This window comes from Bubalus bubalis, chromosome 8 (genome assembly GCF_019923935.1).
Source record: "Bubalus bubalis isolate 160015118507 breed Murrah chromosome 8, NDDB_SH_1, whole genome shotgun sequence".
Classification (NCBI taxonomy): Eukaryota; Metazoa; Chordata; class Mammalia; order Artiodactyla; family Bovidae; genus Bubalus; species Bubalus bubalis.
Genome location: NC_059164.1, coordinates 14387377 through 14410456, shown reverse-complemented (window position 1 = coordinate 14410456; position 23080 = coordinate 14387377). Strand labels below are relative to the sequence as shown.

The 23080-nt window shown below is 41.9% G+C and overlaps 1 long non-coding RNA gene across 6 annotated transcripts in view; it reads left to right on the top strand.

Annotated features, from left to right (window-relative positions):
- The window catches only part of LOC123334655, a 49434-nt gene that overhangs the window by 6748 nt on the left and 19606 nt on the right, over positions 1-23080 (top strand). The window contains exons 3-5 of one of the 6 annotated variants that reach the window (XR_006552658.2): positions 6236-6304; positions 17538-17591; positions 20303-20535. This is a non-coding gene — a long non-coding RNA (uncharacterized LOC123334655). Of the gene's footprint in view, positions 1-6235; positions 6305-13034; positions 14725-17537; positions 17968-20302; positions 20536-23080 lie in introns of those variants that run through there. The other 5 variants (XR_006552659.2, XR_006552657.2, XR_006552654.1 and 2 more) reach the window with 5 other exon arrangements.

Here is a 23080-nt window from a genome sequence, read left to right as displayed (position 1 = left end):
TTAAAGAAGCCTTTAGTTTCCTTATCTCTATCCAGTATCATAGTATGCCTATTCCTCCTTGCTAATCACCTGAAAAAGTCAGCAAATGATGGCCCAGGAGCCAAATCCAGCCTGCCACCCATTTTATAAGTAAAATTTTCTTGGAACCTGGTTGCGTTTGTTCATTTATGCCTTGTCTACGTTCCTGTAATCCAATAACAGAGCTGAGTAGATGGAACAGAGGACAGGTGGCCTGGAAAACCTGAAATGATTATCATCTATTCCTTGATGGGAAGTTGCCACCCATTCCCTGAGGAGACAGTGAGGGCCTTCTTTATAGGACCCCCCTGCCCAGTCTGTGGACTTAGGTCCCTACTACTCTGTTACCTATCTCCACCCGTTCTCTCTTTCCTCACACCTTCAGTATCTTATTTTCTAGTCATTTTTCATCCAGTATTCAACTTGGGTTATTTTAATTAAAGATGGTTAACTTCTCAACAGTGACATAGAATTCCAGGAGGAACAGTGTGTCTAGAATAAAGAATAACTTCAGGCTATCTCTAGCAGCCAGCACTCTGCAGAGCACCCCTAACCTAGGAGGTATTCAGCCCTTGAGCAGAGGTGCCCAGGATGGTCCCACCCTTAAGCCAAGTGGGCTGATACTCCATCTGACACCTCTAGGCTTTTGCTTATGCCAGTGACCTGAAAAAAACTCTTCCCATGCACTTGTTTGAGGTTCTAACCCATTTTTTTCCAAACTGAGCTGAAATAACATCTTTTATTTTCCTCCACACAAAACCCTTTATCTCCCTGATCTAGTCTCTCTAACACAACCACCTACAAGCATTTTGTTGGTACCTCTTATGATATTTATCACTTTCTACTTTGTAAGAGGGGAGAACCCTTGTATTCTACTCTATTACAAGTTAATCACCAAAGAGATGTTGCCTGTAAATTTGAATTACACATAATGGCCCATCTCTGGGAACCCTGTCCCCAGAAAATGAGCATTAAGTTAAAATACTTTTGTTCAGCTCACAGGAAACATTTTGACCAGGCCATCTGGGAATAACTGCAGGAAAGGAGAAACTAACACATTCCCTCTGGAGGCTGTCTTGAACCAGGAAAAGCTTGACTTTATTCATTGCCCTTTTCGTATAAAAAAGGGTGTTATACTAATACCCTTAAGCCTACTATTAGCCCTACTATTTAGGGCTACCCTGGTGGCTCAGATGGTAAAGAGTCTGCCTGCAATGTGAGAGATCTGGGTTCAATCCCTGGGTCAGGAAGGTCCCCTGAGAAGGAAATGGCAACCCACTCCAGTACTTTTGCCTGGAAAATCCCATGGATGGAGGACCCTGGCAGGCTCTAGTCCATGGGATGACAGAGAGTCAGACACAACTGAGTGACTTCACTCTTTAGTATAAAAGCTGTCTGAATTCTAATTCAGATTAAATGGTTCTTTGGGACAGTGGTCCACCAATCAGTCTTCTTGGTCTGCTGGCTTTCTGAATAAAGTTGCTATTTGTTGTCCCAACAACTCCTCTCTCGACTTATTGTCCTGTGGTGGAGCAAGTAATATGACCTTGGACTCAGTAACATATTTCAGTTATTTGTCTATCTTCTCCCTCTCCTTGATGGCAGAATCTTCACCTTATTTATCTTTGACGTCTTTACAATACCTAGTACTATTTAGATTCTACCTAGATCTGTTGAATTAGTTTGAATTTCTCTTACCAAGTATGTAGAATCTTTATGAATAAAGGATTTGGGGCTTCTTAGGGCATTTTCCCTGAAATAATATGTATTAAAACCTGAAGAACAGATGCTATACATACCTCAGGTTTTGACTTTAAATAGTATGTCAGCTCTTAAAAATTTCAGTATCCACTTATGTTACTGGAAAAAAAATGATAGCCCTGCCTGATTTTATTTTTCTATAAGTCAGTCCTATTTTATTAATCTGTGACTTACATGAAAATGCTAAGATGGTAATACACAAGTGAACTTTTTTTTTTTTACAACTGCAGAGCTCTAAGACTTAATTTGCATGACAATGTCTATGGAGTTTCATTTTTCCTTTCTGGTAAATGTGTCAGTTTAAGTTTTGAATTGATAATGAGCACTGCCTCTTCAAGGGAATTAGTTGGAGAAAATACCGATGTATGTCAGGGTTGGGTTTTCTTTTTTTAATGATTTCAGAAAGGTAGTTATAAAAGCCCTGTAGAGTTTATTCTTGAAGTCATGTTTTATACAAAATTTAGCTCATCAGCTTAAATTTTTTCTTAGATCTGCCAGCCCTAATGTTGGGTTAATTTAATTCCTTTTCACAGTTGTGCTTTTGCCTAGCAGGTGGCAACGGGGTGCTTAGGCAGCCAGAGTCATGTCCCTAGTCCTCACAGAGGTCAGTGCGCTTCTGTTCCATGGCCACTGCCTGCAGCCTGTCTGGAAGTGTGGGAGGCTGGAGTAAGGGAACCAATGAGTAGTGTGACTGGGTATCTACAAAATCTTTCTGAGCGAAGACAAAAACCTACTCAGGATATATTCATCATTGTAAACATTGTTAAGGGAGATAAAAGGCAGAGATCTGGGCATCTTAAGAGAGATACGGGTCAAATTCTACCTTAGTGTCATTTTCCTTTTGGGGAGTTCTTGAACTTCTGACTTGAATCTAGCATAAACATGGCTAAAGCAGTCCAGGTGATTTTTTTTTTTTTTTTGATCCTGCTCTAGCTTATGATTTCTACACAGGGTCTGGGTTTTGTTTCTATTCCCGAAGTCAAGAAGGGGTATTTTCATGTGTCTGGAAAAGTATTCCTTCTAGAATGAGGAGGGCCACATAAGAATCTGAACCCTTTGAAAGATGGACAGATATAGAGGTTGTGAACAGCAAAGTCAGACTCATTTTTTGCTTCCGGGTTTCTTACCTTCTATTCCATGTAATTGGAGAATGCAGGTAGGGGGCCCAAAATGACACTTCTTTAAAGCCCTAATATGCACCTAATCAAAGAAACAGTGATGAAAGTACTTCTTGGCATCAAACCATAGTTCTCAGCTAGAAGCAACTATAATTCTCACAAGTCCAAAAGGATAAAAATAGCTGATTCCAGGTTACAGAGCTGGCAATGACCCAGGACTTAAACCCAGGTCTCTTTCCCTCAAGTCTGGTGCTATGAATGTCGTGCCACACAACTCATCCTCTGCTGCCACGTGAGGCCTTATCATTATGCTCCAACAACCTGAGTTCTGATCTGCAGGTCAAAGGCAGTCTCTACCACACTTCCTTAAAAGCTTTGAATGTCTTTTGAACAGCACACCAGGATTATCAGTGTTCTTGTGTATTTATACCCTCAATCTGAAATAACTGACATTGAGTGCTGACTGTGAAGCCTTGTTCTGAGAGCTTACACGTCCTAACTCATTTAATCATCACAGTAGCCAATGGCACAAGCACCATTTGATCTGTCTTACAAAGAAAGTTAAGCAGACTCTGGCAATCTGACCAGAACCCATGCTTTGAACATAATATGCATACTCCATGTATACCTACCTCATCGAGGGCAACACAGAATTGTCTGGGCTAATCCTTCTCACCGTGTGCTAAGCCCTTACTCTTTTTCAAGGGCCATTAAGACTTGATCTGAGCCTCTCATCTCTTGGCTTCCACGTGAATACTCAGGCTGTCCCAAAGCACGGTTGCTAGTGACCACCAGATTAGTTTTCCTTCATCTTCAGGGGGAGTCTTTTTGCCTGTTGATTCAAAGTGACATGAATGTGGGGTCAGATGTCTTCCAAGTCCCCGGGCTGCTATAACTCTGTCTAAAACAGTTGGATTATTCTCAGTCAGATATTAATGCCTTTGTGTGGATGATTAATTGTAAGCAGTACAGAGGTGTAAGAAGATTCCGGAATCTGAAGATGATCCTTTTGGTCTCATGCCTGTCCCCAACTCTTGAGTTTACCTGCATCACAATGATTTCTGTCCAGATTTTCTAGAGACAAAATGTTTTTTCCAAAGAATCCTGCAGTCACCTAAACTGGTGCCTTGGACATTAGGAAGGTTTCTTTAAAAAATAAAACTTGTGTTATAGTTTTGGTGGTGGATGCAGATGTCTGCTCAGAAAAGTCAAGAGTCCCTATAAGCGAGAGTAATCTAGAGGGTGGGGGAAACAGCAGAAGTACCCATGGCAGAGGCGGGCCACAGAGCTGACATGGACTGGGGCTAGGCAGGGACTGCGGTGGCACGGAAGGCTCCCAGCTGAGTGAGTGGCTGTCACTGTGATACTGGACTAGAAGCCTATAAGCCGGGAGGGTGATGGAATGCACTGTAGTCCCGACTTGCACAGAGGTTGATAAAATGGTTTAATTTCCCCCAAATCGCATCCTTTTATTAATTCCTAAATCAAACTCCAGTTTGTGTGCTCTGTTTCTAGGCCAGAAAGGTATGCTTTGAGACCAATTCAAGTAATCTATCCTGTACCATTCCTGGAAAACAAATTCAAGCTCATTTGGATGTTTTGCCTCCTTCCCATTTGGTCTTAAGGCTTCCCTGGTGGCTCAGAGGGTAAAGTGTCTCCCTGCAATGCAGAAGACCTGGGTTCAATCCCTGGGTCGGGAAGATCCCCCGGATAAGGAAATGGCACCCCACTCCAGTATTCTTGCCTGGAGAATCCCATGGACGGAGGAGCCTGGTGGACTACAGTCCATGGGGTCGCAAAGAGTCAGACATGACTGAGCGACTTCACTTCACTTGGTCTTAAACCTGCTTCTTGTTATTTCTGTGTCTTCCTATGTGGTGTTTCTTAATAGAAATTCCCAGTCAGTCCATGGACTATTTTTAAGTGCTTTCTCTCCCTCATTCCTTCCCACACATCTAAAATATCTCCAAGGGAAATTCAACAGTTATAGCCAGTGTGGAGGGAATTGAAGGCTCCAAAAGATGTACTGTAAGAACTGGAAACAATTTCAGAGATGATCTCTGACATGAACGCTTGTGAGGATCTTCACAAAATGGTTTAGACTAGCGATCAGAAGTAGCTCACCTGGGAAAATGTTACCAACTATGTTCATGATGCTATTAACAATACTTCTCAAATATTTCAAGATGCCAGAAAGTCTTAAATCCTACCTACATGTGCATTATTTGCAGAGGAAGGGAGAGAGAATTGAGAATGAACAAAGAATGAAAAAAACTAATATGAGAAATTGTTTTTCTCAGCAGTTAGAGTAGGATTCTCCTTCCTGGAAAAGACTCATCTTTTTCAATAATTTTTAAAACTTCTGTTGGAAACTGAGCTCTTAGTGGGCTTCTGGATGAGCTTGTGCTCAGATGGAGAGAGCCCAGGTGAGCTGCATTGCATCAGAAAGGAAATAGGATAAGATGTCCAGTCTGCAAGGTGGGGCAGTATGAGAGAAGGGAGAGAGGTGAAGTCCCAGACAGTACAGAGAGAAGGAACAGGCAAGAGGAGGTGTCTCAAGAAGTCTCCAGTGGCTCAGACAGTAAAGAATCTGCCTGTAATGAGGGAGACCTGGGTTTGATCCATGGGTTGGGAAGATCCCCTGGAGAAGGGAATGGCAACCCACTCCAGTATTCTTGCCTGGAGAATCCCAGGGACAGAGGAGCCTGGCAGGATACAGACCATGGGATCACAAAAAGTTGGGCACGACTGAGCTACTAACACAACAAGGGTTATTTCCTTTCTGTGTGGAAACTTTCAAAAATACATGAGGGATAGCTTAATGTACTACATGTAACCATCACCTGCCTTTAATTATCAACACATGACCAATCTAAACTCCAACTTCTCTGCTTCATGCCTTCACTTTTTAAGTGTCTTTTTAAAAAATTTTTATATTATTTATCATGGCTGTGCTGGGTCTTCATAATTGTTAACAGGCTTAGTTATGTTATGTGGGACCCTAGTTTCCTGACCAGGGATTGACCCGGGGTCCCCTGTATTGGGATTGTGGAGCCCTATACACTGGACCACCAGGGAGGTCCCCTTCCTCACTATTAAAGCTTATCTGAACATCATATTTCATCCACACATATTTTGATATGTATCTCTAAAATGCAAGACTTTTAAAAATAAAACTCCAGTATTATCAACAAAGAAAACTTCGGCAGTTCCTTTGTGTGATCAAATAAAAACGGGCAGATTATTCCAAATGCAACTATTTTATTGCATAACATAAAGCATATAAATCATAAGTTTACAGATTGACTTCTCACAAACAAATTTATCTACGTAACTAGGATATTCTTAAGCAGAATGGCACCAGCACCCGAGAAGGACCACCTCCTCCAGTGACCTTCCCACCAAAGGTAACCCTATCCTGATTTTAATTTTGTTTAAGTGGAATGGTATGATATTTATTCTGCTTTGCTCAACATTATTTGTAGGATTAAATTTATTAAAGTGTATTTAAGAGTGTTCACATGTACTTCAGAAGAGCATGCACCCAGCTTCTGAGGGATGGGCCGGGATGTTCTATACATTTCTGTTCGAGCCATTTGGTCTAATATGTGGTTCAAACCTATTTCCTTATTGATTTCTGTCTGGATGGTCTATCCATTGCTCAAAATGGGGTATTGAAATCCCCTGCTATTATTGTGCTGTTGTCCATTGTCTCTTGATTTGTTAGTATTTGCTTAATATGTTTAGATGCTCTTATAATGGGTGTATATACATTTATAGAAAGTTGTCTTGATGAATTTACCCCTTTACCGATATATAGTGACCATTTTGTCTCTTCTTTCCATTTTTGGCTTATTCTATTTTGTATGATATAAGTATAGATGCCCTGCCTTCTTTTAGTTTCCAACTGCATGGAATATCTCTTTCTACCCCTTTATTTTGAGCCTATGTGTGTCCTTAAAGTGAGTCTCTTGTAGGCAGCATATAGTTGGGTCTTGGTTTTTGTTTTTGTTTCTTTAAGCCATTTAGCCACTCTGAGTTTTAATTGGTGAATCTAACCTGACTTACATTTAGTTATTATTGACATACAAAAACTTATTAGTGCTATCTTATTGTTTTCTGGTGGTTTTGTGTTTCCATCGTCCCCCACCCCCACTCCATCTCTGCCCACCTGTGTACACTGGTGATTTTTATGGTGGTATGCTCTATTTCATACTGTTCATGGCGTTCTCAAGGCAAGAATACTGAAGTGGTTTGCCATTCCCTTCTCCAGTGGACCACATTCTGTCAGATCTCTCTACCATGACCCGCCCATCTTGGGTTGCCCCACGGGCATGGCTTAGTTTCATTGAGTTAGACAAGGTTGTGGTCCTAGTGTGATTAGATTGACTAGATTTCTGTGAGTATGGTTTCAGTGTGTCTGCCCTCTGATGCCCTCTTGCAACACCTACTGTCTTACTTAGGTTTCTCTTACCTTGGGCATGGGGTATCTCTTCACAGCTGCTCCAGCAAAGCGCAACCGCTGCTCCTTACCTTGGACGAGGGGTATCTCCTCACCGCCACCCTTCCTGACCTTCAACGTGGGATAGCTCCTCTAGGCCCTCCTGTGCCCGTGCAGTCATGGCTCCTTGGATGTGGGGTTGGTCCTCCCGGCCACCGCCCCTGGCCTTGGGCATGGGGGCGTGGGGTAGCTCCTCCCAGCCGCCGCCCCTGACCTCCGACGTGGGGTAGCTCCTCTCGGCCATTCCTGCTCCACCACAGCCTGGCACTCTCGGCCGCTGCCCCTGACCTCGGATGTGGGGTAACTCCTCTTGGCCGCCGCCCTTCCGGCATGGGGTCCTCCCACTTCTGCCCCTGACCTCGGATGTGGGATAGCTCCTCTCGGCCGTGCTTGTCACAGCCGCCTGCGCTTAGTGCGCCGGTCGCAGCCGCTTGCGACCAATATGCTACTGGAGATCAGTGGAGAAATAACTCCAGAAAGAATGAAGGGATGGAGCCAAAGCAAAAACAATACCCAGCTGTGGATGTGACTGGTGATAGAAGCAAGGTCTGATGCTGTAAAGAGCAATATTGCATAGGAACCTGGAATGTCAAGTCCATGAATCAAGGCAAATTGGAAGTGGTCAAACAAGAGATGGCAAGAGTGAATGTTGACATTCTAGGAATCAGCGAACTGAAATGGCCTGGAATGGGTGAATTTAACTCAGATGACCATTATATCTACTCCTGTGGGCAGGAATCCCTCAGAAGAAATGGAGTAGCCATCATGGTCAACAAAAGAGTCCAAAATGCAGTACTTGGATGCAATCTCAAAAACGACAGAATGATCTCTGTTCATTTCCAAGGCAAACCATTCAATATCACAGTAATCCAAGTCTATGCCCCAACCAGTAATGCTGAAGAAGCTGAAGTTGAATGGTTCTATGAAGACCTACAAGACCTTTCAGAACTAACACCCAAAAAAGATGTCCTTTTCATTATAGGGGACTGGAATGCGAAAGTAGGAAGTCAAGAAACACCTGGAGTAACAGGCAAACTTGGCCTTGGAATATGGAATGAAGCAGGGCAAAGACTAATAGAGTTTTGCCAAGAAAATGCACTGGTCATAACAAACACCCTCTTCCAACAACACAAGAGAAGACTCTATACATGGACATCACCAGATGGTCAACACTGAAATCAGATTGATTATGTTCTTTGCAGCCAAAGATGGAGAAGCTCTATACAGTCAGCAAAAACAAGACCAGGAGCTGACTGTGGCTCAGATCATGAACTCCTTATTGCCAAATTCAGACTTAAATTGAAGAAAGCAGGGAAAACCACTAGACCATTCAGGTATGACCTAAATCAAATCCCTTATAATTATACAATGGAAGTGAGAAATAGATTTAAGGGCCTAGATCTGATACATAGAGTGCCTGATGAACTATGGAATGAGGTTCGTGACATTGTATAAGAGACAGGGATCAAGACCATCCTCATGGAAAAGAAATGCAAAAAAGCAAAATGGCTGCCTGGGGAGGCCTTACAAATAGCTGTGAAAAGAAGAGAAGCTAAAAGCAAAGGGGAAAAGGAAAGATATAAGCATCTGAATGCAGAGTTCCAAAGAATAGCAAGAAGAGATAAGAAAGCCTTCTTTAGTGATCAATGCAAAGAAATAGAGGAAAACAACAGAATGGGAAAGACTAGAGATCTCTTCAAGAAAATTAGAGATACCAAGGGATCATTTCATATAAAGATGGGCTTGATAAAGGACAGAAATGGTATGTATGGACCTAACAGAAGCAGAAGATATTAAGAAGAGATGGCAAGAATACACAGAAGAACTGTAAAAAAAAGATCTTCACGACCCAGATAATCACAATGGTGTGATCACTGACCTAGAGCCAGACATCCTGGAAGGTGAAGTTAAGTGGGCCTTAGAAAGCATCACTACGAACAAAGCTAGTGGAGGTGATGGAATTCCAGTTGAGCTATTCCAAATCCTGAAAGATGATGCTGTGAAAGTGCTGCCCTCAATATGCCAGCAAATTTGGAAAACTCAGCAGTGGCCACAGGACTGGAAAAGGTCAGTTTTCATTTCAATCCCAAAGAAAGGCAGTGCCAAAGAATGCTCAAACTACCGCACAGTTGCACTCATCTCACACGCTAGTAAAGTAATGCTCAAAATTCTCCAAGCCAGGCTTCAGCAATACATGAACCGTGAACTTCCAGATGTTCAAGCTGGTTTTAGAAAAGGCAGAGGAACCAGAGATCAAATTGCCAACATCCGCTGGATCATGGAAAAAGCTAGAGAGTTCCAGAAAAACATCTATTTCTGCTTTGTTGACTATGCCAAAGCCTTTGACTGTGTGGATCACAATAAACTGTGGAAAATTCTGAAAGAGATGGAAATACCAGACCACCTGATCTGCCTCTTAAGAAATTTGTATGCAGGTCAGGAAACAACAGTTAGAACTGGACATGGAACAACAGACTGGTTCCAAATAGGAAAAGGAGTACGTCAAGGCTGTATATTGTCACCCTGCTTATTTAACTTATATGCAGAGTACATCATGAGAAATGCTGGACTGGAGGAAGCACAAGCTGGAATCAAGATTGCCAGGAGAAATATCAATAACCTCAGATATGCAGATGACACCACCCTTATGGCAGAAAATGAAGAGGAACTCAAAAGCCTCTTGATGAAAGTGAAAGGGGAGAGTGAAAAAGCTGGCTTAAAGCTCAACATTCAGAAAACGAAGATCATGGCATCTGGTCCCATCACTTCATGGGAAATAGACGGGGAAACAGTGGAAACAGTGTCAGACTTTATTTTGGGGGGCTCCAAAATCACTGCAGATGGTGACTGCAGCCATGAAATTAAAAGACGCTTACTCCTTGGAAGGAAAGTTATGACCAACCTAGATAGCAGATTGAAAAGCAGAGACATTACTTTGCCAACAAAGTTCTGTCTAGTCAAGGCTATGGTTTTTCCTGTGGTCATGTATGGATGTAAGAGTTGGACTGTGAAGAAGGCTGAGCGCCGAAGAATTGATGCTTTTGAACTGTGATGTTGGAGAAGACTTTTGAGAGTCCCTTGGACTGCAGGGAGATCCAACCAGTCCATTCTGAAGGAGATCAGCCCTGGGATTTCTTTGGAAGGAATGATGCTAAAGCTGAAACTCCAGCTCTTTGGCCACCTTATGCGAAGAGTTGACTCATTGGAAAAGACTCTGATGCTGGGAGGGATTGGGGGTGGGAGGAGAAGGGGATGACAGAGGATGAGATGGCTGGATGGCATCACTGACTCAATGGACATGAGTCTCGGTGAACTCCGGGAGTTGGTGATGGACAGGGAAGCCTGGCGTGCTGTGATTCATGGGGTCGCAAAGAGTCAAACACGAATGAGCAACTGAACTGAACTGATGCTCTATTTTCTCTTTACCTTTTGTTTATCTGCTCTAGATTTTGCTTCGTAGTTACCATGAGGCTTACATAATACATTTTGAAGCATGTTTGAAACAAAGTCTATGCATTGTGCCTGGCTGATACTGTCAGGGAGGAAGAAAAGATTCTTCCAGCCTTCTAGGTTCTTCTGGCTGATCCAAGAATTAAATTGACATGAGACAGAGTAACAGAAGGCAAATTTTTGTCCAAAAGTTTGGAAAATTTCATGTATACAGGAGCCTCACTGAGAGGATCAGAGACCCCAACATACATGAAAGTTTCAGAGACAGGAAGGCAAATGAGGTTTGTATACCATCCTGAGCTAAGGAATGGGGTAGGGGCCTGGGGCTTCCTATGACATGAGAGGCATTCAAAGGATGAAAAGAGAAGATGTTTAGTAATTAGATGTTGACCGTGCCATACAAAAAAAAAAAAAAAACAAAAAAAACAAAAAAAAAACCACTTAGATAAAGTTTCTTTGGCAGTAACTCTTTCCTGGGAAAAATCCCCAACTTAAATTCTTTCAAGCAACTGAGGGAGAGGCAGTAGCTTCTCTAGAAGCCAGAGGGTCTTGATTGGCTTTAGCTCAAAATAACCTTCATGAGAATGTGACACGACATTGAGGAGGCTCAGCCTGAACCCTTACAATATACCTCTTAAACTGCCTTTCCGTTTCCCCTATTTTTCTCTAAATTTCCATTTGTTTGTTGAAACTGAGACAACTGTCTCGGAGAATTTTTTACATGCTGGAATTTGATTCCTTCCTTGGTATTAAATATGCTTCCCTATATCTATATTTCACACATACTGATTTAGAACCAGAGACACAGGCAGAATCAGGTATTCCTTTTTAGTAAGGATATAAAGAGTTTTAAAAAGCAATCCCACTCCATCTCTAAAGACTGTCATTTTTACATCATTCGTTACGGGAGCTCAGAGAGGAGGATGCAAATAGAGCTGGTATCTGGAATTCAAATGAATATAAGAAGGAAAAAAAGTTGAAGATAACATCAAAAAGTTAATTACTATTATGGGTATGTCATCAATAATGTTCTTATATAGTTATGTTGGAAACATTAGAAACTGATACAGATTTCATGCTTTAATAAAGACATTTCTCTGGCTGGCTTCTCCCTGGCAGCTACCTTCCCACGATGGGATGGGGGTTGGGGAAAACCATTCAATCCTAAAGGAAATCAGTCCTGAATATTCCTTGGAAGGACTGATGCTGAAGCTGAAACTCCAATACTTTGGCTACCTAATGTGAAGAACCAACTCATTGGAAAAGACCTTGATGCTGGGAAAGATTGAAAGCAGGAGGAGAAGGGGATAACAGGGCATGAGATGGTTGGATGTCATCACCGACACAATGGACATGAGTTTGAGTGGGTTCCAGGAGTTGGTGATGGATAGGGAGGCCTGGCCTGCTGCAGTCCACAACTGAGCGACTGAATGGAACTGAACAGGCAGATGAGGCGTCCTGGCCGCCCATCAGGCAATCCAGCCCTCACACCTTCCCTGAGTTTCCCATGCAACTTTCTGGTCTTCGTTTGCTTTCTCAAGTTGGCTATCTGGTGGGAAGAAGACACAGCATTCTAATCCACTTGACTGATAGATATGTCTAGCATTCTGTGATGTGTTGATCTGTCTTTGTGGGACATATAACTAATTTCCTAGGGTCTGACACCATTGGGTGAACTGACAAAACTGATTTTCTGAGTCATCACCACTGGGCTTTAGACTCTGACCTGAGGGTTTGGCAGGAAAGAGCTGAAAGGTTGAGAGTGAAGTATGACGGGGTCAATTCAGGAAACACCTGATGAGAGACACCATGCTACTTCTCTGGAAACATGTGCTAGAGACATCTAAATGATCATTTCAGGTGTTCCTAAACTAGAAACTTTGGACAAGAATCTACAAACGAGATCTTTATTTCTGGAAACAATGTAAAAATAGGATATACTATGAAACTTAGCGGTGTTTGACCTACTTAGGTGCTGGTCTAAGTAAGAGAGATGAAGTAAGAAATGCTTACATTTTTGTTCACTAAGGTTTTGTTTTTCACAGGGAATCACTGTTTGGGGGGATAAATCAGAGTATTCTATAGTTAAGTGTCCTTACATAGTATAGCTTAGGGGGGTTGATGCTATGGAAAAACAAACTGATAAGTAAGTTGTACAAAACTTTGTTTGCATGTATTTTTTCTAGGAAAAGCATAGCTTCTTCAGGACCACAAGCAAAAAAAGATTAAGAATATAGAAATTTCAGATGTTCTTAGGTAAACAATATGTTAAATGAGATTTGGAGGGTAAAAGGTGATCCTGGAAAAATGTGAAGAGAACCAATGTATCTACCTTCAGCTCAAATCAAAGTCTCTGAGGACATTGGGATTAGAGCTTGCTTGGAAAGCTTTACATGTGGAAGTCAGCTTTGAATTGTCCTGTAAGGCATCACTGATGGGTATCAGTTAGCTGAATTCATGCTCCCCTACATGAGCACCACCCCTAAATTCTTTCTTCCACTTTCCTTCCCAAGTGGTCCTCTGACCTTGCTGTCTTAAGCCCTTCATGGACAATTTTGGTCCATCTGTTTTTATGTGAAGGAGTCTACATTCCTCTTGGAAGAGACCATTCATTGTCTTCCTACTATAGGGAAGTATTAAACGAGAGAGAGAGATGAAAAGAACGTTTGTGAAATAAAACATCACAAAGGTAATGATACTGTGTTTGAGCTGAATTTTATCATGTGATGAACTAAAAATGGCTTTTGAACAAAAAGGCAGGATAGCAGGGGCTTCTGCTCTGCTCTAACCAGCAAGTATAGAGTTGGCTCTAAATAATGTGTATTTATTATGTGGTTTAAAAGGCAGTTAAATTCCTGGACATCTGTAATATTCAGATAGAGTCAAGGTCTAAAGCAGAGTACAAAATGACTAACTTTGGACTGAGTCTAATCCACAGACTTGAGAAGGGGGATGAAGAAGCATGTGTTCATATTTAATATAATATTTAGAAACTACACATTAGCACTGATAGAGTAATGAGCAATGGGAGCTGGGGGCGCTCCGATGTGCCAGAATCTTCTCCCATAGAGCTATATTTCTTATTATATTATGTGGGATTTAAACACTTGGGACCAATTAAGACTTTGTGTGCTAAACTTAGATTTGGTTCTGGGGGCAGGGGAAAGTTATGAAAGAATTTTAATTGGGGAAAGTGGAATGATCCAATATACGGAGCATGGACTAGAGGGAAATAAAACAGGATTCAGGAAAACCAAATCAGGAGACTGCTATAGGAACACAGACAGGAAGTCAGGAGAACCTGAACTAAGGCAACTCTTGGGACAAAAGAGGAGAGATAATCGAGAGCCTTTTGAGAGGTAGAAGCAGTAGGGCCAAGGGACTAAATAGAGGATTCAGAGTAGAGTCCAAGAAGATTTGAGTGACAATGGGTAAGGTAGGGTCATTCATATTCTGGATGATATAAAGGAAAAGCATTTGGAGACAATAAGCCATTCTACCTTTTGAAACACTTCAAAACCTAGCCAGTATGTGCTACAAAGCTGAGGAAAAAGCCTGTTTAATGACTTGATATACTTTCAAAGTCAGTCCAGGTTCTAACAGCCGGCTCTAGTCTGAGGGATACTTCTTGGATGGTATAAGAGGCTAAACTAGTGGTTATCACTGATTCCCATCAAACTAAGCATCATACTTGGGAAACTTAGAGCACTGGTTGTCCAATAGAAGAGTAAAGCAAGCTCCTTGCAAATTTTTTAATATCAGGTGCCTGGACCCTTAGATTAGGCATCTCCAGGAAGGGCCTAGACTCTTAAATCATGCAAGAGCATCCAGTTCAGTTCAGTCCATTCAGTCGCTGAGTCGTGTCCGACTCTTTGCGACCCCATGGACTGTAGTACACCAGGCTTCCCTGTCCATCACCAACTCCTGGAGTTTACTCAAATTCATATCCATTGAGTCGGTAATGCCATCTAATCATCTCATCCTCTGTCACCCACTTCTCCTCCTGCCTTCAAATATTCCCAGCATCAGGGTCTTTTCCAATGAGTCAACTCTTTGCATCAGGTGGCTAAAGTATTGGAGCTTCAGCTTCAGCATCAGTCCTTCCAATGAACACTCAGGACTGATCTCCTTTAGGATGGACTGGTTGGATCTCCTTACAGTCCAAGGGACTCTCAAGAGTCTTCTCCAACACCACAGTTCAAAAGCATCAATTCTTCAGTGCTCAGCTTTCTTTATAGTCCAACTCTCACATCCATACATGACTAGATGGACCTTTGTTGGCAAAGTAATGTCTCTGCTTTTTAATATGTTGTCTAGGTTGGTCATAACTTTTCTTCATAGGTGACGTGGTAATTATTTCTTGTGTACTTGCTCCCCACTATTCTTTTTTTTTTCAACTGACCTGCTGTGCTTTTGTTTATTGCTGCCTGGTTACAATTATTGAGTACTGTTTGATGTTAATTTAGAATAGCTTCCTCGTCCTTATTGGAAATATTTTCATTCATTATCCCTCTCACCTACTTGTAAGAGTGTTTTGTTTCTGTTTGTGGAACATCTGGTCTCAGCAAGAAAAGAATGAAATATATGCTTTTTGATTTTTATTATTATACAACTAATAAGAAGCCAAAGGAAACCAGAATTGTGGGGTGGGGGGAGGAAATTCATTGGCAGGATCAATTTGATACTGATCCCACTGAATTGTTGTTGTCATATTTGTTTCCTGTGCTTTCCAATCTGAGCAGAATATGCAATAGAAAACATGACTGACTGCCTATATGATTTAAAACAGAATGCAAAGTGGGGAACGGGCCCCTCTACTGTTTCAGTTCACAGAGAGCTCCGTGAATCCTTTTTTGCCTGCCCTGGAACTGTTGATCTATTACAGGTAGCAATACCTTGTGGTATTTTTAACCAATCTTAATACTGTGAATGGAAGTAGAAGGATGATGAAACTGCTTGCACAATGTCTTGCTCACCGAGACAGCTAACCTTTGACACGTCACAAAATCATTGGTGACCCCATAACAGATTATATGATGAGGTTGCTCATGGGTCCTGGTTCTCCTGGGTTAGAGAATATTCCTTAGTATACTTAGCTATTCCTGTTCATTATTCTCTCCCCACCTTGGATCCCAAAACTTTTTTCCCACTACATGGGGAGAATGAGAGAAAATCTGAGCTCATCTGTGACTCCGTCCAGACTTTTCATGGCCTCTCCAGAAGCATGTGCAGCAGATATTGTATATGTAAGATACAAATAGTCCTTTCAGACCTTCTCAGACACTAACCCCAGCATCCCTTACTTCTCTCTGGACAAAAGGAAAGGGAAGTGGTGGTCTCATCTCAGGACTCTATTACTAGAAACAGAGGAAGCATTGACAGTCAGGATAGCCACATTTCATTGCCTGTTGTCAGTGGGGTTTCATTTTTTTAGTCCTGAAGCTGCCTCATTCCTGAAGCAGCTGGACAATCACTAACTGATGGTATCCTTCTGTCTGAAGGAATGCTACTGCACCTAGGAAGGGAGGACTAACGAGCTGACCTGAGCTCAATCTGCTGCTTCCAGAAAAGAGTGCCACCGGTATCGACAGTACATGTAATCTGTGCGTGTTTTCTGGGAGAAAGAGAGGTTCTAGATGTGAAAGGGTATTTTGACTGTTGATGACTGCCTGGTGCCCACTAAGCCTAGCTGAATTCTCCCCTACATAACCCTTTACAAGGATGAGCTCTCCACCAGTGTCCATGATCTACACTGAAGGGCATGTCACTCTGAGAATGTGTGTCTGTATATGAGGGACATCGTAAAATAAGAAATGAGTGTTGGCTCGTTCACTGTCTTTTCCTGGGCAAGAATATTAGAGTTTCCCCATAATTTCAACTTTAAACTCTAGACAAGCATCTGACCATCAGAATGCACCTTTTTAAAGCGGAAAGGATAGCAATTTAAGAGCACAAGCTCTGGAACCAAACTTCCTGGTTTCTAATCCCAGTTTTGCTGCTCACTACCTCTATGGCCTTGGGTGAACTTACTTAACATCTCTTTGCTCTTGCTTCCTCATCAATAAAACAGGCAAAAGTAGAAATACCATAGAATTGTAGTGAGCACTGCATAAATTACTGCATATAGTAAAAATGTGTGTAACCAGCAAATGGTAAATACTCAAAATTTAGCTCTTATTAATATTAAGACAGTCAAAAATGAGGGGTAGTGGTCATCCATAAAATCAGGAAAGACAAAGAAAAATTATTCTCATATAAAATTGTTTTGGTTTTTAAAACCCAAAATTTAAGTTATGTGACATAAGATGCTCTGCAGATTGTTGTAGTCTCCTCAAGATCCTTTGAGCTTGACTTTTTAAAAGGTCCCTAGAAATAATCTACTCATTTTAGAGCTAAGGAAATTGGATTTTTAGAGAGGTTAAATGACTTGAGTCAAATGACATCAATAGTACCAAAACATCCCTTTGAGGAGATTGCTTAAGAAAAGAGGAGATGAGATTAAGAACAAAACTTCTTACCACCCCTCTTCCAACCTAACTCTTTAGAAGAGCAGCTGAGTGTAACCAGAACCAGTAGACTGAGGATTGGAAATCCAACCAGAGAGAGGGAGGAGCTAGAAATTTGACGGAACCTAATTAGAATACATCTCACACACTATTTCTTTCTTTCTTTCTTTCTTTTTTTTTTAGATTCAGACACTTCATTAATCACAAAGGCAGCAAAAGGAGGAAGGGCAGCCAAAGGTATGCACTCCTCATGAGCCTGAAGCAGGGCAGCTCTGAAATAGAAAGGGCCAATTAACTGCAACATGGACAACAGGACACTGTGTTGCTGATGAGCCCATCTACACTGCAGCTGAATGTTTTCATTGCCTGCAGCTGTGCCTTAAGGGGGTAAGGCAGAAAGCTTCTTACTCATCAGAACCCAGGAGATGATAAGAAACTATGGAAACAGAAAGATGTCCTTCTTTCTGATGGCTAAGTAGTAGTCTCTCTCTCACAAACACACATCTTCTTTATCCATTCATTCACTGATGGGCACTTAGATTGTTTCCACAACTCGAGGACATGTACATCTCACACACTAGTAAAGTAATGCTCAAAATTCTCCAAGCCAGACTTCAGCAATACATGAACCGTGAACTTCCAGATGTTCAAGCTGGTTTTAGAAAAGGCAAAGGAACTGGAGATCAAATTGCCAACATCCGCTGGATCATGGAAAAAGCAAGAGAGTTCCAGAAAAACATCTATTTCTGCTTTATTGACTGTGCCAAAGCCTTTGACTGTGTGGATCACAATAAACTGTGAAAAATCCTTCAAGAGATGGGAATAGCAGAGCACCTGACCTGCCTCTTGAGAAACCTGTATGCAGGTCAGGAAGCAACAGTTAGAATTGGACATGGAACAACAGACTGGTTCCAAATAGGAAAAGGAGTACGTCAAGGCTGTATATTGTCACCCTGCTTATTTAACTTATATGCAGAGTACATCATGAGAAACGCTGGGCTGGAAGAAGCACAAGCTGGAATCAAGATTGCCAGGAGAAATATCAATAACCTCAGATATGCAGATGACACCACCCTTATGGCAGAAAGTGAAGAGGAACTAAAAAGCCTCTTGAGCCTCAGATCCCTTCTGTCTCATTCATGTCTTAAGATCTGGTCCTTACAGCAAAAGAGACACAGATGTATACAACAGTCTTTTTGGACTCTGTGGGAAAGGGAGAGGGTGGGATGATTTGGGAGAATGGCATTGAAACATGTATAATATCATATATGAAATGAATCACCAGTTCAGGTTTGATGCAGGATACAGGATGCTTGGGGCTGGTGCACAGGGATGACCCAGAGGGATGGTATGGAGAGGGAGGTGGGAGGGGGGTTCAGGATGGGGAACACGGGTACACCCGTGGCGGATTCATGTTGATGTATGGCAAAACCAATACAATATTGTAAATTAAAAAAAATATCTGGTCCTTAGCAGTAATCACAGATTAGAGCATCTCTCCATACAGCAGTGTAGCATTGTGGGAATACATGGGGTTTAGAGTCTTCACTATATTGTAGCTCTGCCACTTGCAAGCTCTGTACTCTAGATTTGAACCTTTATCATTTCCTTTGTTTCCAGAGTAGGGACAATGTTAGGCCCTAAAAGGAGGACATGTCACTAAGATGAGATAGTCTGAGAACTGATTTTGAGGGGCCTGACCAGTTGGATTTATTCTTCACTCCCTGGGTCTTGTTTTTCTGCTGAGATTCTTCGTGAAGAATAACAGCTGATCTGATGCCACTTGGTTTCTCACCTCGTTGAGCCTTTTAGCTTTCCTCTGTCCCTTGTGTGTGCCATGTGCCTCTGTGGTGGTCCTCAAATTTAGGTGTCAGGATACTAGGCAACAGAAAGCATCTGAATTAGAGGAAGGGAAATTCTCAGAACCAAGTCTCCAGCAGCACTCAGAGCCATTTGGGGATATTTAGAATGCTGAGAGTCCAGAGCAGCTCTTCTAAGAGACCACAGAGAAAGATGAGCGCACTAGATTGACCATGGAAAAGAAAACCCAAAACTCCGTTTACCTCTCTAGAGTTTCCCAAATGTTTAGGAATGTGAGTTATTACGACAACAAGAGAAGATACTGAGTAGAAGGAAAGGTGTTGGGCTTTAGAAATGTTAGAAATTTATTCACCCAGAGCTTGAGCCATGTCACACACTCAAATGCTGGATGCCCATAGCCATCACGAGATGAGTCATGAGACTCAACAATGGATTTGTTACCCCTAGAGCAACAGGGAAGCCAAGGGCACTACAAGAAGCAGGACCGGCGGGAGGGGAAGAATACTGCCTCCCTCACTAGGTGATTTGGAGATTAAATGATTTAAGAGAAAAAGCATTGGGAAATTATAAAGTACTATGTAAAACAACTTTATTGCCAGTAGAAAACTCACTGGCAATACATCGATTAAGAAAAATCAAATTATTGATACTAAAAATTTTAAGATTAGGTATGTAATGTAATTAACAAATTACAGATGCTTATTTGTTACTTCTAAAACATTTTCTATATAGTCAACAATTATTTAATGTAGGGACAAATTAATGCTTTTGCAATATTTTTTGTCACACTTATTTGGAAACATGTTAATCAAGGCTGAACTTACTTTTTGCTTAATAGAATAGAATTCGCCTCATTGATCATTTCCCAGTTGGCAAGTTATTTTTGCAAACATGTAATTTGATCTCTGTAAGAAGGGGAGGTCCTCAGGAGAGATGGCATCGTCCCCAGTTTGGTGACAAGAAACCAAGGTGTGGAGGATAAGGCAGAGGTCACTTGTTCAGGATTGATGTTCACAAGAAGTGGAGCTGGAATTTATATACAAACTTTCTGACGCCACATCCAGAATTCCCTCAAATACCTTATGGTCTTTCTTTTGGTAAATAAAAATGTACTTTGCATCTTTCAGGCACAGACTAAGGAGTTTGAATGCGGCTAAACAGATCAACAATCCTTAATTCTCAAACTGTGCTGCATATGATTCAGTCAATTGTTACTGCTATTAAATGCTCTGATATGAAGACATGCTCACTTACCAGGAAAACTCAAGTGACATGCAGTTTGGCTCTTCCTCTCACAACATTTCACAAATTCAACCGACCAGATATAGAAATTTTGACCTACAGTTATTTGAATCTCAAGGTGAGAATCCAGAGGAGGCTGTCTGTATGTTTACTGAAAAAAAATCTACGTATATGTGGACCAGTACAGTTCAAATCTGTTGTGTTCAAGGGTCAACTGTATTCTTTGTGCTGCACCAGAGGGGACTTGAGCATCCACTGACTTTGGTACCCTCAGGGCTCACAGAATCCTCCACGGATACTGAGAGAGAATTTTAATTGTATAACATTCACTTACCTAAGCAATACTAGAATCACATGTCTGTCAAAGTGTGGTCCTCAGGCCAACAGCAGCATCACCTGGAAATGTGTTAAAAATGCAGACTCTGAGGCCCCATTGAAGACTGGCTTAGTCACAGGCTTTGGGATGGGTACACAGCAGGTTGTTTCCCTTGTGGCTCAGATGATAAAGAATCTGCCTGCAATGCAGGAGATCCCGGTTCGATCCCTGGGTTGGGAAGATCCCCGAGAGAAGGGAGTGTCAAACCACTCCAGTATTCTTGCCTGGAAAATTCCATGGACAGAGGAGCCTGTCAGGCTGCAGTCCATTGGGGTTGCAAAGAGTCACACACGACTGAGCGACTAACACCAACACATAGGTGATTTCAGCACACACTCAAATTTGAGAATCCCTTTCATAATCTATGTAAGGGAAGACCTGGCATTCTGTAAAGAAATGGTGCCCTAGGGTTTCCAGCTCCAGTCAAGGTTTGGATATAAATGTGCTCCTCTGAATCGCATGCTCTATAACAAGCAAATGCAAAGAGTGGGTGAGGGGGGAGAAGAAAATGGAATTTGCTGCTCATATTTACCTGAATCCATATTTATATAAAAGTTATAGGCAAATGTATATTTTAAAGGCAGCAGTTCCCATATTAGAGAGCTTAATGATTACGGTTTGGTTATTTAAGGTCATTCTTCCACTATTCTTAAGGCATCTTCACTTGAAACTTTGAAACAAATCTCTGAATTTTTGCATGAAATCCACAGAAATAACAGATCATGATGATATAAGTGAAAAGAAAGTAAAAAGTGAAAATGTTAGTTGATCAGTCATGTCTGACTCTTTGCGACCTCATGGACTGTAGCCCACCAGGCTCCTCTGTCCCTGGGATTCTCCAGGCAATAATACTGGAGTGGATAATCATTCCCTTCTCCAGGGAATCTTTCTGACCCAGGAGTTGAACCCAGGTCTCCCACATTGCCAGCATATTCTTTACTGTCTGAGCCAGAGAACCCCGATGACATAAGTACACCCCCTTTTCCCCCTGGGAAGTAAAGCTGTTTCCCAGGGTGTTCAGTTCAGTTCAGTCACTCAATCGTGTCCGAATCTACAACCCCATGGACTGCAGCACACCAGGCTTCCCTGTCCTTCACCAACTCCTGGAGCTTGCTCAAACTCATCTCCATTGAGTTGGTAATGCCATGCAACCATCTCATCCTCTGTCACCCACTTCTCCTGCCTTCAGTCTTTCCCAGCATCAGGGTCTTTTCTAATGAGTCAGTTCTTCGCATCAGATGGCCAAAGTATTGGAGTTTCAGCTTCAGCATCAGTCCTTCCAATGAATATTCAGGACTGATTTCCTTTAGGATTGACTGGTCAGATCTCCTTGCTGTCCAAGGGACTTTCAGAGGTCTCCTCCAACACCACAGTTCAAAAGCATCAATTCTTCGGTGCTCAGCTTTCTTTATAGTCCAACTCTCACATCCATTCATGACTACTGAAAAAAAACAAAGCTTTGACTAGACAGACCTTTGTTGGCAAAGTACAGTCTCTGCTTTTTAATATGCTGTTTAGATTGATCACAGTTTTTCTTCCAAGGAGCAAGTGTCTTTTAATTTCATGGCTGCAATTACCATCTGGAATGATTTTGGAGCCCAAGAAAATAAAGTCTCACATTGTTTCTATTGTTTCTCTATTTGCCATGAAGTAATGGGACTAGATGCCATGATCTTACTGTTTTGAATGGTGAATTTTAAGCCAGCTTTTTCACTCTCCTCTTTCACTTGCATCAAGAGGCTCTTCAGTTCCTCTTCACTTTCTGCCATAAGAGTGGTGTCATCTGCATATCTGAGGTTATTGATATTTCTCCCAGCAATCTTGATTTCAGCTTGTGTTTCATTCAGCCCAGCATTTCACATGATGTACTCTGCATAGAAGTTAAATAAGCAAGGTGACAATATACAGCCTATACGTACTCCTTTCCCAATTTGTAATCAGTCTGTTGTTCCATGTCCAGTTTTTTTTTTTTTAAACTTTACAATATTGTATTGGTTTTGCCATATATCAACATGAATCCACCACAGGTATACACGTGTTCCCCATTCTGAACCCTCCTCCCTCCTCCCTCCCCGTACCATCCCTCTGGGCCGTCCCAGTGCACCAGCCCCAAGCATCCAGTATCATGCATCGAGCCTGGACTGGCGACTCGTTTCATATATGATATTACACATGTTTCAATGCCATTCTCCCAAATCATCCCACCCTTGCCCTCTCCCACAGAGTCCAAAAGACTGTTCTATACATCAGTGTCTCTTTTGCTGTGTCGTATACAGGGTTATTGTTA